The sequence below is a fragment of the Elephantulus edwardii genome, unplaced genomic scaffold (genome assembly GCF_000299155.1).
Source record: "Elephantulus edwardii isolate Elephantulus edwardi_28Jun2011 unplaced genomic scaffold, EleEdw1.0 scaffold00379, whole genome shotgun sequence".
NCBI lineage: Eukaryota > Metazoa > Chordata > Mammalia > Macroscelidea > Macroscelididae > Elephantulus > Elephantulus edwardii.
In genome coordinates, this window is record NW_006400129.1 from 1,241,706 (window position 1) to 1,254,974 (window position 13,269).

Consider the following 13,269-nt stretch of genomic DNA (forward strand, 5'->3'; position numbering starts at 1 on the left):
GCAGTGTTCCCTTGCTCTGTTCTGACAACTGCCTCCTGGTCCAAGTATAGGTTTTGCATTCGAACGATCAAATGTTCTCAGATTCCCATTCTTCTCAGAGTCAGCCACAGTTTGTGCTCTTGGATAGGAAGACTTCATATTGTGAAAATGACAATCCTATTAAAGGCAATTTAAATGTGAAATGCAATCCCAATACAAACACCAATTCCATTCTTCAACGAGATATAAGAGGCAATCACTAATTTCACTGGGAATAGAAAGAGGAACAGAATAAGCAAAACAATCCTTAAAAAGAGAAACAAGGTAGGAAGCATCTCACTCGCTGATTTCAAATCCATTTCACACTGCCATGGTCTGTGGTCAAGACAGCATGATACTGGTACAATGAGAGACACATAGATCAATGGAATAGAACTGTGAAGCCAGAAATCAGCCCATCTACCTATAGACAACTGATTTTTTACAAGGAGATGAAAAGATGAAATCGGTTAAATGTGGAAACAATAGCCTTTTTAACAAATGGTGTTGGCAAAACTAGAAAACTATCTGCAGAAAACTCAAGCAAGATTCACACTTCAAACTATACATAAAAACCAAGTAAAAGTGGATCAAGAACCTAGGACTCCTACAACCAGAAGATAAAATAGGTGAATTCGTCTAAGAATCAAATCTCTATGCACATCCAAAAACTTCTCCAACAGGGTAAAAAGGGAAGCCATGGACTAGAAAAAAGTATTTGGTAATAACATATCAGATACGGGACTTATATCCAGAATTTATAAAATACTTGAGCACCACAACAAGACAAAGGTAAATAATCCAGTAGAAAAACGAGCACAGGATATGAACAGACACTTCACCAAAGAAGACATTCAGATGGCTAGGAAGCACATGAAGAAATGTTCAAAATCCCTAGCTCTAAGAGAGATGCAAATTAAAACATCTATGAGATATTATCTCACCCCAGTCAGAATAGCAAAATTCAATGGCACAGCAAGCAACAAATGCTGGTGAGGTTGTGGAGAAACTGGAACCCGTATTCACTGTTGGTGGGAGTGTAAAATGGTGCAACCCCTGTGAAAGGTGGTATGACGCTTAAAGATACCACTTGACCCAGCAAATTCCACCACAGGGAATATACCCCAAAGAGACCAAAACTGACATCCAAGCAGATATATGCACACCCATGTTTACTGTGGCTTTGTTCACAATAGCAAGAAGTTGGAAACAACCCAAGTGCCCGTCAACAAACGAATGGTTAGAGAAGATGTGGTATACTCATACAATGGAATACTTAACCCTGCATTGAAAAACAAGGAACCCATGCAATATTATTCAAAAAGGATGACCCTGGAGGACATTATGCTGAGTGAAGTATCTCAATCACAGAACAACAAATACTGCATGGTGCCACTGTTGTAAAACAGGACTGACATCAGGGTTGGGGGGAGACTGAGAAAGATGGGTTCAATAATGTATACTGCACTGAAACAGATGAGGGAGAAAAGTGTTTAAAACGGATATGTGATGAGTCCAGAGTGAAGGCTGCATATTGGAGTAGTTTGGGGGAGGGTTTGTAAAATAATGAAAGAATTTTTCTTTTACTTTTTCAAGAGGGTAGTGTACTAGGGGGGAGGGCTGGAAGGGGTGAAAAGTACAACAATGAATAAATGGAGACCTAAAGTCTCTGTAAATTTTCACTGAAATTAATAATAAACTTTAAAAAAAAAGAACCCAGGACTATAAACTTCATTAGAGAAAAGCCTGGAAGAACTCTAGAAGTCCTAATCCTTGGGACAGTCTTCCAAGCATCCTAAAAAGTCTACAATCAGGAGAGGATAAAATAGATGAATGGGACCTTCTAAGAATCAAATCCCTATGCACATGCAAAAACATCTCCAACGGGGAAAAGGGTAGTCACATACTGGGAAAAATGTTTGGTAATGACATGTCTGATAAAGGACTTATATCTAGAACTTGTAGAATACTTGAGTACCACCACAAGATAAAGGTAAACAACCCAATTAAAAAATGGGCACAAGATATGAACAGACATTTCACCAAAGAAGACATTCAGATGGAGAACAAACACATGAAGAAGTGCTCAAAACCCCTAGCTCTAAGAGAGATGCAAATCAAAACAACTATGAGGTATCACCTCAGCCCAGTAAGAACAGCAACATTCAACAGAGCAGCAAACAAATGCTGGTGCATTTGTGGAGAAACTGGAACTCTTCTTCATTGTTGATGAGAATGTAAAATGGTTCAACCACTATGGAAGGCAGTACGGTGCTATCTCAAAAAGTTGGAAATGGAAACACCATTTCACCCAGCAATTCCACTACTGGGAATATACCCTAAAGAAACCATAACTGCCAACCAAGCAGATATATGCACACCCATGTATATTGCTGCTTTGTTCACAACAGCAAATAGTTGGAAACAAGCCAAGTGCCCATCAACAAACGAATGGATAGAGAAACTGTGGTACATTCACAGAATGGAATACTATGCAGTACTGAATCACAAGGAATTCATGAAATATTATACAAAATGGGTGACTCTGGAGGACATTTATGCTGAGTGAAATATCTCAGTCACAAAAAGACAAATACTGCATAATGCCACTGCTGTAAAATGGGACTGACATTGGGTTTGGAGAGATCTTAAGAAAAGGGTTAAATAATTTATACTGCTTTGAGATAGATGAGAGAGAGAACTGTTTAAAAGCAATATACGATTAGTTATTTTTTTTTTTATGACAAGACTTCAGAATATGAGCTGCATAATTAAGTGGACTTTCAGGGGGAGGATTGTATAACAATGAAAGAATTTTTTTTTCTTCAAAAAGAAAAGCGAAATGTGGGAGGGCTGGGTACAGAGGAAAAGTGTGCAACAATGAATGGAAATCCAAAGTGTCTATAAACTTTCATTAAAATTTTTAAAGTACAACTGACAATAACAGAACTAGAAATTACAACAAAAGACAAAGTTCCTGTGCATTATTTTACTAATTTTTTTAAATACTATATTTGAAAATATTTCCCATCATACATGATGTTTAAATCCATGTATTTTTGCAATAATAGCTTCATGATTACTTATTCATTACCTTTTTTGCTGTATAAGAAGGGATTGTTCTTTTCATAGTTCTTAGTAAAAACTCCGGCATGTTATTGTCAATATCCTCACGAGTTCCTTTTTTATGCAGAATTGCAGCTAAGAATGAAATAACCTAGGGGTTGGAAAAAAGTAATGAAATATATCATGATGGGAAAATTCACTTTGTACTACCTACCTATGAATCAAACCCAACCCAACCCACTGTCCTCAAGTCCATTCCCACTCAAGATGACCCTCCACAGGATATCTGAGAGTGTAAATCTTGATGAAAAATTACTGTCCATCTATTTCCCACAGCAGCTGGTGGATTCAAACCACTAAGGTTTCAGTTACCACCACTACACCACCAAGGCTTTTTCACACCTCAACCAATTACAAAGATTGTAAAAATACACGTGCAATGTTGGAGGAGAAATACCTTCTCTAAAAATCTTCATCACAAAATCTTGAAGAACTCATAATATGACACAGGACTGTTTCAAAAGAATACAGCTCATAGTGGCAGTGTCTAAACTGAAGCTCAGATGTGACTGACCCGGAAGCCTATGTTCTCTCCATTATATCATGTGTGGCAACCTTTACTCTTTGTCAATAATTACACAAGTAGTTTGGGTAGACTAGACAGCACTCCATACTGTCAAAAGAATAGTTATGTCTTGGAGAAGGTACAGACAGAGTGAACCTAGGAAACAAAGAAAGCTTTATCTCACATATTTTGGGCACAATGCTAGGAGAGGCTATTCCTTGGAGAGGGGCATCATACTTGAAAAGGTAGAAAGACAGTGAAGGAGAGGAACACCCTCAACCAGATGAACTGACACAGTAACTCGAGCAATGGGCTCAACTATGTCACAGGTGGTGAGGATGGCACAGGATAGGATATAGATCTTCTGTATATAGAATCACTGTAAGTCATGCTTGGCTCAACGGCACTTAACAACAACTTATATACACAAGTGCATACACAGGTGTGCACAGGTATAAAATTTTGTGAAACAGAGCTTCAAAATCTTTGCCTCCAAAGAGCAGCCTGGTTACACCTTCCCTAGGACAGACCTGTATTTTTTCTTGAAGTCCATGGTATGTTCAATGCTCTTCTCCAGCACCACGACTCAAAGTCATTGATGATTCTTCTGTTACCCTTAGTCATTTTCCAGCTCTCAGACACACAGTAAAGCAACTATGATTATGACCATATTTTCTCTACTTCTATCTTTGCTCTTTATCACTCTGAAGAGGTCCTTGACAGCCAATACTTTCCCAATGCCAACTCGACTTTTGATTTCCTGTCTGCTAGTACCAAGAGTGCTAATTATGGATCTGAGCAAAATAAAATCATTAACAACTTCAATCTTTTCTCCATCTATCATGATGCTACCAACTGGCCAGGTAGTTAGGATCTTTTTGTTTTCTTGATGGTGAGATGCAATCCATTTTGAAGGCCACAGTCTTCTGCAACAAATGCTTCAAGGCCTGTTTAGTTTCAGCAAGCAAGGTCATTGATGAGTCTTTCTCCAATTCTGATGCCATGTATTTCTTCATAAAGTCCAGTCTCTCAAATGATCTGTTCAGCATAGAGCTGAAAGGGTACGGAAAAAAGATACATCCTTGACACACTCCTTTTCTGACTGTGAACCATGCAGTGTACCCATGCTCTGTTCACAGAACACTTTCCTGGTCTACGTTTAGGTCACACATGAGCACAGCAAAGTTTCTGGGATTCTAACTCTTCTCGATACTAGCCACAATTTGTTGTGATCCACATAGACAAATGTCTTTGCTATATCAATAAAAATCCTTCTCGTACTGTTTTCAGTCAAGTTACAGCTGACTTTAGTGCCATGGCCTCTTCTAAACCCAGCTTGTATTTCTGGCATTTCTCTGTCAATGTACTGTATCTTCAGTAGGATTTTGCTTCCATGCATTAACAGTGAGACTGTTCAATAATTTCCATAGGCTCTCCTCTTCTGGGAAACGGACTAAGTATGAATCTCTTTCAGTCAGTTGGTCAGGAAGCTGTCCTCCAGATTGCTTGGCACAACCTACTGAGCACATCCAGGGCTGTATCTGTTTGTTGAATTATGTCAGCTAGTATTCCATCAATTCCTGGGGCCTTCTTTTTGGCCAATTCCTTCAGGGTAACTTGAACTTCTTCTTTCAGTACCATTGGTTCTTGATCATATACTACTCCCTAACATAATTTGTATGAGCCACTTCTTTTGGGAATTGGCACTGCCCACTTCTCCCTCTTGTCTTCCTCTTTTGAACATGTACATGCATCTTGCTGTTATTCTATTTTTGCAAAAATGGCTTCTGTCCCTGTATGAGACTCAGTTATTTCACACAGTATCATGTGTTCTAGACTCTCCTATGTTATACGGTTGTTGCCATTGGTCGTTGAATATGAATCGACCCACTGCTGACCCTCTGGTGGGTTTTCAGAGACAGTTAATGGCACCGCAGGAGGGAGGAGATTGCTCATCTTCTCCCACAAAGCAGCTGGTGGTCTCATACCGTGTGCTTTTGGGATTGCAATGCAGTTTCTTGCCACTAGGCCAGGAGAGCTCTCTGTTATATAGTATTTAAAAAACAAACAAACAAACAAAAAAACACACACACACAAAACCCCATCTCACCAAAACAAAACACACCATTGCTCCTTACTGCTGCATAGTATTTCACTACATTCTCAATCCATTTGTTTGCTGACGGACATTTAAGTGAAATCTATTTTCTTGCAACGGTAAAAAAATGCTATGAACATTGGTATGGATTATCTCCATTTGTGTCTCAGTTCTGATGTTAGTTGGATAACTGGTTCTATGTAAATTACATGTTCAGCTTTTTGGGAAAATGCCAAACTGTCTTCCAATCTCTCCACTTCCTCTCCAAGATCTATTGCTTGCTGTCCTGTTATATTTTGTCGCTAAAAGTCACAAGCAACTTGACAGCACATAAACCACAAAACTGGAGTAAGATGGTATCTCATATTGATTTACATCTCTTATTGCCAGTGATTCTGAACATTCCTTCATGCGTCTGCTGGCCATCTATATGTTTTCCTTTATGAAGAATCTTTCAATGTCTTCTGCCCATTTTCTCTTTGGGTTATTGGTCTTTTTCTTGTGGTGGCCCTGCAGTATTATGTAAACATTAGTTATGAGACTCTAGTGTAAAATGCCATTGTCAAATGTTTGCTTCCCTAGTCTAGAGGCTTTCTTTTCACCTTATTGGATAATGTTTTTTTATGTACACAAGCACTTGATACTTAGAAGGCCCCATCTGTCAAATTTAATCCTTTGCTGGTTGTGCACTTCTAGCTATTTTTACAAGCCTATTTATGTCATAAGCTAGGGTTCTATGTTTGGTCCCATTTTGTCTCTTATGATCCTATCGTTTTGGTCTTTACCTCTACGTCTCTGATCTACCTTGGGTTGACTTTGTTATATACTGTGCGGTGTGCATTCTATTTCAGGCTTCTGCAGTTGCTACAATCATTTGTTGAATGTTTCCCCATTTGACAGGTTTTGATTTACTGTCAAATGCCAAATGACTATAGGTAGAGGGGATAATTTCTGTCTAATAATTCCAGAGTCTATTCTACTGGTATATGTGACTGTCATTGTACATGTATCATGCTGTTTTGATTACTACAGCTGTGTAGTATAGGTTTTGAGAACAGGGAGTGCTATGCCATTCATTTCATTTTTATTTTTCCAAAGAGTTTTGCTTATTTGGCGTCTCCTTCTATTACAAATAAAATATAAATTGTCCCTCTCTTTTTAGAACGATTATGATATCTATATTGGGATTGTGTTGACATGTACAATGCTTTTGTTAGGACTGTCATTTTTACAATGTTGAGTATTCCAATCCATGAACAGAGAGCATTTTTCCATTTACTTAGGTCTATTTTTGTTTCTTATAGTAGTGTTACATAGTTTATAAGGTCTTTTGTGTTTCTAATTGTTTTATTCCTGAATTCCTTGAACAATAAAATTGTAATGAAGTAAACACTAAGTGACTGAAATAAAAACTAGGTAAGTATTCCAAAAATTCCAAAATAATTGTTTAGCATGAAATTTAGAGTCAAGCTTAAAATCACTAATGAGGACTTAAGATCTCTGGCAAGTAATTACCTCCAATTTCTGGTATTTCATCCATGTGTAATATGCCTCCAGATGAGTGCTGGATATTAACAATGTGCTTCAAAATGAATAGAATACAGCAAAACTGAGTGCATGAAATCTTCAGAATTCAGTGACATAAGACCATGATTTCTGCCTTACTAGGAAAACTTATCAACACTCTGTGCACTCAGATGAAACAACCTTGCCTGCTGAAAGCGAGGAGGACTTGAAACTTGCTGCAGAGGATCAATGACTATTGCTGTCAATATGATTTACTTTTCAAGAAAATAAACATTCTCATCATCAAATCAACAGGCAACATCATGATAGGTGGAGAAAGAAATTGTCAATGATTTCATCTTACCTGGATCCACAATCAACACCCTTGGTACCAGTAGTCAAATGAGGAAACTTACTGAATTGGGAAAGTTGGCTACCAGGGACCTCTCCAAAGTGAAAAGTAGTGCTATCAGCTGAAGACTAAGATGCACCTGATCCCAGTCATAGTCTTTCAATTACTTGCTATGCAACTGCAAGTTGGGCAATGAACAGCAGAAAGGCAACTGATACTTTTGAGCTGTGGTGCTAGAGAAGAATGTTGAATATCCTATAAAGTGGCAAAAAGATGTTTTGACATAGTACAACCAGGGTGCCTCCTGGAGGCGTTGATGGCAAAAATTCATCTCATAGATGATTCATGCTGTTAGCAGGGACCAGTCCCTGGGAAGACACATCATTCTTGGAATGGTGGAGGGTCAGTGTAAAAGGTGAAGATCCTCAACAAGATAGAAACAGTGACTCCAGCAGTAGAGTCAAGTATGTGTCAGAGATGGTCAGGATGGCCCACGAAAGGGCAACGTTCAAATTCATTGTTTATAGGGTTGATATGAATTGTAGTTCCACTCAATGGCACTTAATAACAGTACCAGCATTCTCTCATTTGCTGTCTCTGAAAAAGCAAATTGTCAGGTTGCAAAGTGATCTATGAAAAGTTCCAAGAAACCAAAGGAGAACTGAGGCCTCAGTTCTACAACTCAAAAAGAACGGAATCCTCTACTAACTATACGAGGGGAGCTTTCATATCCTACTGATAAGTAATTGCACTGCAATCCCAAACACATAGTTTGAATCCACAAGATGTTCTGTAGGAGAATGAAGAAATCTCCTCTTGTGTGACTTACTGCATATGAAAACCAAATGGAGGGTCAGCTATGGCTCAGTTCCAACTAGGTAGCAGATAATAATTATAACCATATGAGTTAGGAAGGGAATTCTAGTCTAGCCCTGAGATGTCTAGAACCTTTTGAAAGACTATTTCAGAAGACTAAGGTGGATAAGCACCATAAAGATCATACCCAGATCATGTCAGAAAAATTTAGGTGAGTACATTCATATTTTAATACTAAATATTTGAAAGACTATAAAGGGATATAAAAGTATTTTTCTTTTGGGGTTTATTCTATGTCATGTTGGCTCACTTTTGAATATATATTCCCCCATACTTCATTTATTAATTTTCGAATGAATATTCCTTAAATGATACAGCAATCTTTTGTCCATTTGTTGAACTGAACTGGTGCAAACTATAATGCTGCAAACTGTTCCATAGTCTTGTCAAATACCATAATGGTTACACATTATTTACAATGCTTGGATGAGCTTCCAGATTGATATCTGCTAGGAAGCAGGAGTGGCATCCACTACCAAAACTACGTGCCTCTGGAAACTCTACAAACTCTCTAAAATCTATAAATGTACAGAAATTGTGTTAATTATAGAAGAGTTCAAGCTTACTCTCAGTCGCATTCGACTTGAAGACACGTAACTATTGCTAAATGAAACTAGTGCTGTTATATCTGCAGGAACACTCTTCCACTTTGTACATCACTGTCAATGTGCAGTAAGAAGAAACCTGGGTTTGCTGTGATGCTGAATCTTGTAACATTGGGGTATAAAATATCAGAGTGGTTTCCCAAGGTGGACAGTATTTGGTGGAGCTCCCTGTTGTAAAACAGGTTTGGAAGCAGGAGTGGCATCCACTTCCTAAAGCACATGCCTCTGGAAACTATGAATTTGGAGAAATGACGATAGTTATGGAAAGGCATTAGGTCTTTTGTTCATAGAGTCGCTATGAGTCGTGCTCGACTTGATGGCAATCAACAAGGACAACAAGTTAAAATAGTACCTAGATTCTTTGCTCACAAAACATGTGAAATGGGAAAAGGACCCTGTATTAAGCTCCTAAATTTCAGAGTAATTTGTTATATAGCAACAAATAACTAAAACAAATTTACTCTGGAGAAAGGTATACACATGTACAAATTCTAGGAGACACTGTTGTTGTCGTTAAGTGTCGCAGAGTCAAGTATGAGTTATGAACAACAGATCTGAGCCTGCCCTATCCTGTGCCAATCTCATCATCTCTGACACACTTGCATTCTCTGTGTCAAATTATTTTGTAGAGAGTCTTCCTCTTTCTCACAGATCCTCCAACTTTCAAAGTAGAACTCTAGTGGTGCAGTGCTCCAGATTAAGATATCGTTGAAATAATAAACTCTAATCAATTCACAAAGTATCCACAGGAAATAATAAACCCCAATCAATTCACAAAGTATAAACGGAAGAAAAATTTAACAATGCAATATTATCTCATCAAATATCAGAATGCTTTCTCCACAGAGTATTAGAAAGCTAAACCTTTTCAAATATAATTAACGTCTTAGGACTAGCAAAGGTATCATCACATCAACTTACAAAAATAAACTATCTCCGAATAATGTATGTTTCAAGGTACAAACTAGGTTGTTGTTCTTGGTGGTGGTGGTGGTGGTGGTGGTGTTCTTGTCATGTGCCGTCGAGTCGCTTGTGACTCATAGCGACCCTATGTACAATAGCCCTAAACTCTGCTCTGTCTTGTGCCAATTCTACCATCTACACCCATCCTGATTACCCCAATCACTGAATCAATCCACCTCATGGGGGCCTTCCCCTTCTGCACTATCACTCCACCCTAACAAGCACGATGTCCCTCTCCAAGGACCTGTCCCTCCTTGTAACATGTCCAAAGTATGTTACATGGAACCTTAGAATCCTTGCCTCCAAGGAGCAACCCAGTTTGACCCTTTACAGGATGAATCTGTTTATTTTCCTAGAAGTCCATGATACCCTCAATACTCTTCTCCAGCACCAGAGGTCAAAGGGATCAATTCTCCTTCTATCCTCCTTAGTCATCGTTCAACTCTCTGATGCATAAAAAGTGATAGCAAAGACCATGGCCTATATCAGACGTACCTTAGTCTCCAAAGAGACACCACTGATCTTCAGTATTTTGAAGAGGTCCCTAACAGCAGACTTTCCCATGGCAATACGTCTTCCAATTTCCGGGCTGCTGGTGCTGAAAGTGTTGACTGTGCAGCCAAGCAAACTAAAGCTGTGAATAATCTCAATCTCTTCACCATCCATCCTGATGCTGCCAATTGGCCCAGTGGTGAGAATCTTTGTCTTCTTGACATTGAGCCTCAATCCATATTGGAGGCTGCAGTCCTTGACCCTCTGCAGCAAGCTCTTCAGGTCCTCCTCAGTTTCAGCAAACAGGGTTGTATCATCTGCATATCGCAGATTGTAGATAGATCTTCCACCAATCTTGACCCCACATTTCTCTTCATAGAGCCCAGCCTCCCAGATAATCTGTTCTGCATACAGATTGAAAAGGTATGGAGACAAGACACATCCCTGGTGTACCCTTCCCAATTTTGAACCATGCAGTGTTTCCTTGCTCTGTTCTGACAACTGCCTCTTGGTCCAAGTACAAGATTCTCATAAGCATAATCAAGTGTTCTGGGATTCCCATTCTTCTCAGAGTCAGCCACAGTTTGTTATGATCCACACAGTCAAACGCCTTTGCACAGTCAATTAAAGACAGATATACATTCCTCTGGTATTCCCTCCTTCCAGCTAAGATCCATCGAATATTAACTACAATATCCCTAGTACCACGACCCCTTCTAAACCCAGCCTGGACTTCTGGTAGTTCTCTGTTGATGTGTTGTTCCAGTCGTTTTTGGATAATCTTCAGTAGAATATTGCTTGCATGTGAAATCAATGATACTGTTCTATAGTTTCCACACTCTGTTGGGTCACCATTCTTTGGGATGGGAACAAATATAGATCTCTTCCAGTCAGTTGGCCAGGTGGTTGTTCTCCAGATTTCTTGGCACAACTTGGTGAGTACATCCAGGGCAGCATCTGTTAGCTGAAATATGTCAATTGGGATACCATCTATTCCTGGGACCTTATTTTTTGCCATCTCCTTCAAAGCAGCCTGAACTTCGTCCGTCATCACCATAGGCTCTTGCTCAAAGCTGCTTCATTAAATTCTTCTCTGTCTGCCAATTGTTTTCAATACAATGACTCAGTATAATCTTTCCATCTTTTTTTAATACTTCCTAGATCATTTAATATTCTGCTGAAAGCATCCTTGATTATACCAACTCGAGGTTTGAATTTGTTCTTCGGTTCCTTGAGCTTTAGAAATGCTGAGCAAATTCAGCCCTTTTGATTTTTGACTCCCAACTCCTTACACATTTCATTGGAATATTTTACTTTGTCGTCTCGTGCTGCCTTTTGTAATCTTCTATTCAACTCTTTAGTATCTTGAATTCTTCCCTGTGCTTTGGCTTCTCTGCGCTCCAGTGCAATTTTCAGAGTCTCTTCTGACATCCATTTTGGTCTTCTAGTCCTCTTCTGTCTTTGCAATGACCGTTTGCACTCCTCCTGTATGATACCTCTGATATCCTCCCACAACTCATCTGGTCTTCACTCATTAGTGTTCAAGGCCTCAAACCTATTCCTGAGCTGGTTCTGAAATTCAGGTGGGATAGACTCGAAGTCATATTTTGGTTCCCATAGACTTGGTTCAATGCTCCTCAGCTTCAGCTTGAACTTGCATATGAGTATTTGGTGGTCTGTTCCAAAATCAGCTCCTGGCCTAGTTTTCACAGCTGATATTGAGAAAACCCTATGTACAACAGAACACATGTAGATATCAGAAAGGGCAACTGAGGCTGAGCTTCCGGGTATGGAAATACAAAGCAAGAGGAACAGTTGTAAGCAGACACTAGTGACTGGGACATGGAATGTGAGAACCATGAATGCAGGAAAATTAGATATCGCTAAGGAAGAAATGGAACGCATAAATATTGATATACTAGGCATTGGGGAGATGAGATGGACTGGCATGGGGCATTTTGAGTCGGATGACCATATGATATATTACTCTGGAGATGAAAAGGTGAGGAAAAATGGGAGTTGCTTTCATTGTTAAGAAAGCCATTGCTAGATTCATCTCGAAGTACAATATTGTGAGTGACAGGATTAATATCCATACACATAAAAGGAAGGCCAGTGGATACCACTATCATTCAGATATATGCACCAAAAACCAGAGCCAAGGAAGAGGAAATAGAAGATTTTTACCAACTTTTACAGTCGGAGACCGAGCAAACATACAATCAAGATGCACTGAAAATAATGGGTGACTGGAATGCAAAAGTTGGGAATAGAGAAGAAGATTCAGTAGTTGGAAAACATGGACTCAGTGACAGAAATGGAGCTGGAGAGAGGATGATAGAATTTTGCACAATCAATGCCATATTCATTGCAAATACATTTTTTAAGAGACATAAACGCAGGTTATATACTTGGATTTCACCTGATGGTATGCACAGGAATCAGATTGATTACATCTGTGGAAATGACCGCTGGAGAAGCTCAATATCAGCTGTGAAAACTAGGCCAGTGGCTGACTGTGGAACAAAACAGTTACTCAACATAAATTAAAGACTGAAATAATTATTCTTAATTTTACTATCTAGAGTACACAAAGAGAGAAAAAGGACTACCACCATAACACCTAGGAGCAAAACCAGATTTACATATGGTAACTATACATGTGCATTTGACTGTGTAGATCATAACAAACTATGGCTGACTCTGAGAAGAATGGGAATCCCAGAAC

The 13,269-nt window shown here is 39.0% G+C and overlaps 1 pseudogene across 1 annotated transcript in view; it reads right to left on the bottom strand.

The window, feature by feature from the left end:
- The window catches only part of LOC102868519, a 211,929-nt pseudogene that overhangs the window by 197,195 nt on the left and 1,465 nt on the right, over positions 1-13,269 (bottom strand). The window contains exon 2 of the transcript XR_439035.1: positions 3,113-3,235. The product of XR_439035.1 is annotated as an uncharacterized LOC102868519 (transcript). The remainder of the gene's footprint in view (positions 1-3,112; positions 3,236-13,269) is intronic.